The sequence below is a fragment of the Priapulus caudatus genome, unplaced genomic scaffold, assembly GCF_000485595.1.
Source record: "Priapulus caudatus unplaced genomic scaffold, Priapulus_caudatus-5.0.1 Scaffold172, whole genome shotgun sequence".
NCBI lineage: Eukaryota > Metazoa > Priapulida > Priapulimorpha > Priapulimorphida > Priapulidae > Priapulus > Priapulus caudatus.
This window is the reverse complement of record NW_014577233.1, coordinates 191,694-195,688: the sequence shown is the minus strand read 5'-3', so window position 1 is coordinate 195,688 and position 3,995 is coordinate 191,694.

Sequence of the window (3,995 nt, the reverse complement as noted above, 5' to 3'; positions counted from 1 at the left end):
GGATATTATTATGGTTAAAAAATTTGAGGCATTTGGTTGGTCTTAATCTTGTCAATTGTGGAGCAGCTATACAGACCGAACCACCTCAATTGTTCAAACTAGTTATCAGAACCAATACAACACCATTTTTCCACTAGGGAAATTATGCAGATTGAGTTGGGTAATTATACAGATATTGATTAGTATACAGATATGCACAAGCATTAATAACGAAATATAGTTTTGTCACACTAAAGCAAAATGATAGTTCAGACATATGTCAGCATGCTATGTAAGCAGAGTAATCAAGTCCACAGCCGAGAAGTAATAAGGAGAGTTACACTTGGAAGTAAGATTCTGTGTCCCACCACTGAAATTTTGTCACACTTAAGGGTGGCTGCATGGAAACGCTCCAAACTACTAGCTTATATATTTGTTTTCCAAGCCGCTGAAAGCACTACTGGTTTAGTGTACATTCTTAAGAGAAATAAATTATACTACTCTGAGCAACTTCAATTAAATTTTGTCGCAGGAAATAAAATAAGGATTAATTCAAGCGTCAGTAACATTTGGCCTGACACCTCGTCTGTTAATGTAGCTCATAACAAAGACTGTATCAGGTATATGCAGCTAATACATATCTTAGCTGGGAGCAAACATTTCAATATCTTATTCTTGAATATAGGTACTCTACCATAGACACAAAATCTTCAAACTACAACCTGGGGCTATATCGTTAATCGTAGTGCTCTTCAAGTTACTCACCAGAATGAGTGCCTTTTCGGGTGTCTCACTTTCATCACAGTTGGCAGACTGCATGACAATCTTCAAAAACAATCTTGCAAATATTATTATAAAACATTTCAATTCCAGATATAGAAAATCCAAAATTTACTGCTGATCATACAGATAATCCGGTTTGGCAACCAGTCAAATATAGGATTTATAGGAATTTTCCCCAAAATATAGGCAACTCCTATAAAAAATATAGGAAATATAGGAATTATAGGAGTAGGGAAACACCCGCATAAAAGAAACTGCGGATTAAGAACCTCCAGGCTGAAATTGGACCAATAAAGCATCTAGTATATAAGAACAACTCCAGCCTGATAAATTAAGCAGGTTCTTATATGAAAAATATACCGAAAATGAAGCTGTGTTATGTTACTGTAATGCAGTTATGCTGACAATGAATTATTGCCTGTACTGTCTACTATTAGTCAAATAAATTTTCACAACATTTGACCTTTCATATTGTGTTTAATATGATAAGTAAATTAAAGGTGATAAATAAATTAACTCAAATGAATTTAAACAGACATATAATTTCTAATATTATGCAGTTGGTTAATTAATTAGTGTCAATTATTCACTAATTAAAGCCAATTTTACCTAGATAATGTGCACAATATCCCCCCTTCAAAGAAAATAATTAAGAACCGCTTTAAGAACCTCTTCAGGCTGATTTCTCACTATGTCTCATATATATATAAGAACCACTTCAGCCTGAAACAGAAAATCACGGGTTCTTTTATGCGGGTGTTTACTGTACTGTATATAATACTAGAAGTATATCTATGATATATTCAAGTGTGACTGTGCTATTTGGACATTTAAAATCTCCGCACAAATCCTTCAATGTACAAAATACGAGGGGCTCCGAGGGCCGTACAAACGATTCAATATTGAGAAAATTTATGCATAAATTTCATAATAATAAACTACCCACCTTATGTAGAAAATACTTTATTAAAGTTAATGATATTCACCCCTATATTACACGTTATTCAGTTCACTCTCAATATCATCTCCTTCATACTTTAACATCATTAGGACAAAACTCACTAAAATTCAAGGGAGTAAAGTGCTGGAATGATATACATCAATCAATAAAAGTAAGCAATCTGAATTCCTTTAAATTTAAGTTTAAGAAGTTTCTTATTAATAAATATATGTAGAAACTCTTGAATTAAATTGATAATAATATATACGTATGGTATGCATGTAAATATCAAATTATATCTATATTATATTTATTTTGTACAACATTGTATATAGTCTATCCGGTGCTTCATACATAAGATTTAAGGAACTTATATCATATATTTGCTCAAAATAATTCTCTAGTATGTCTTTTTGAATTAGCTATATTATATTTTAGACAAAATTGTTGCTTGATATATAAGATGAATGTAAAAAATGTTTAAGCAATTATAAATCGAAGAATCTTACTGTCTAGTGCATACTTGCAATGTAATGTAATATAATGTAATGTAATATAATGTAACGTTACGTAATGTAAGCTATCGTAAGGTTTTTCAATGTGTCGTAATGTCATATTGCGTCATGTATTGTAAATATAATATATCATCATGTACGTCTTGTAATATCATATGTATATAAAGTTGTCTTATCGTAATGTATTATAATGTCTTATCATGTCATGTATTGTAATGTAATAATAACGTCATGTATTGTACGTATACTATAGTATAACGTCATGTATTGTACGTATACTATAGTATAACGTCATGTATTGTAATGTATTGTGTGTGTTGTAATCATCAGATCACGTCATGTATTGTAAATGTCATTTAACTTCATGTCTGGAATGTCATATGTATTGTTACTATAGTGTATGGCTGACTCAATGACCGCATGGTCCTTTCGCCATACCCGTGCATTGTATAAGCAAAGTTATAACGGTTTGATTTTTCTACGTTTAGCACAAATAAACATCTTGAAATCTTGTCGCCTTGATATTTATTCGTCGATATTTCTCTAACGGCAAAATTCTTGGCAATGTTGACACCCGGTGGCAGTCATCCAGTGTCTACGTGACTTCGCAGGCTTTCGACACTCAATCATTTTTGAACGTGCTAGGTCTGAGGAAGTCCATCGGAGACATGGACGAAAATTTCGTCAGTGCAAGTTATTTTGAACTTAATTTGGATCTAACTGAGATAAACTTTATTAGCATGTGAACTATAGAGATCCGATGAAATTATTCAATCATTTTTCACCGTATGGTAAGGAATGCATGAATGTCGTTCGTTATTGACGGTTCAGTCTCGAATGGCCTATTTTCGCTACGGCTGAGATCTCTGGCAACACGTCCATACGGTCACGCAGTCACCCGATAACAAGCTCACATGCACGCACGCACGCACATGCACGCACGCACGCACGCACAATCACGGAAGGATCATGGCAGACGGATTACGAGAAGCCACAGCATACGATACGAGTCTTAGTCTCACTAACGTGATATTTTACTCCTTATCGAAACTCATGCAAGTCCACGGGTAACAATAACATTTTTTATTATTATTTCATTTCCTTATCACCAATAAAAGTCCTTCATCATTAATAATGTTCGAGGTGCGAGCGTAGCAAGTTACACAAGTCCTCTGTAGTACACCCTGTATATGAACCCACCAACAACACAGTGATGTATAGCATCGTTCAACTCCTTACCCATCCGTAGTTACAAACACTTGAATATTGAACACCGGCCGCCGCCTTCACACACGCATTGCAATCGCTCACTCACATCATCGGTTACCGCCTCCCAGGACGGATGGTTACCACGGCAACCTGGTTACCGCCTCCCAGGACGTTGTTATGGGAATTACCACGGTCAACCTGGGAAAGTTAGTATGGAATTCTAGCTAGTTTTCTGTTCGGGTACCGGGCTAACCTCAGAAGGAGTGGCCTTTGGTTACCTTCGGAAACCCTGGCTACCCGCTACTCAGGCACTGGATGTTTACCATAGGCTAACGCTGGTAATTCGCTGTCAGTCTACGACAGGATGCCCGCGTTCACCACGGCAACTGGTTGGAGCAACCCTGAGGTACCGCGCTACTATCAGGATGGATGGGCTTACCACTGCGGCCAACCTGACGTCGATGCGTACCGCTACGCCAACGACCGGACTGAGTTAAACCACCGGGGCGCAAGCCTGGAGGCTACCCGCAATACCCAGGACAGCTCCCCAGGTTTACCACGGTTACCTG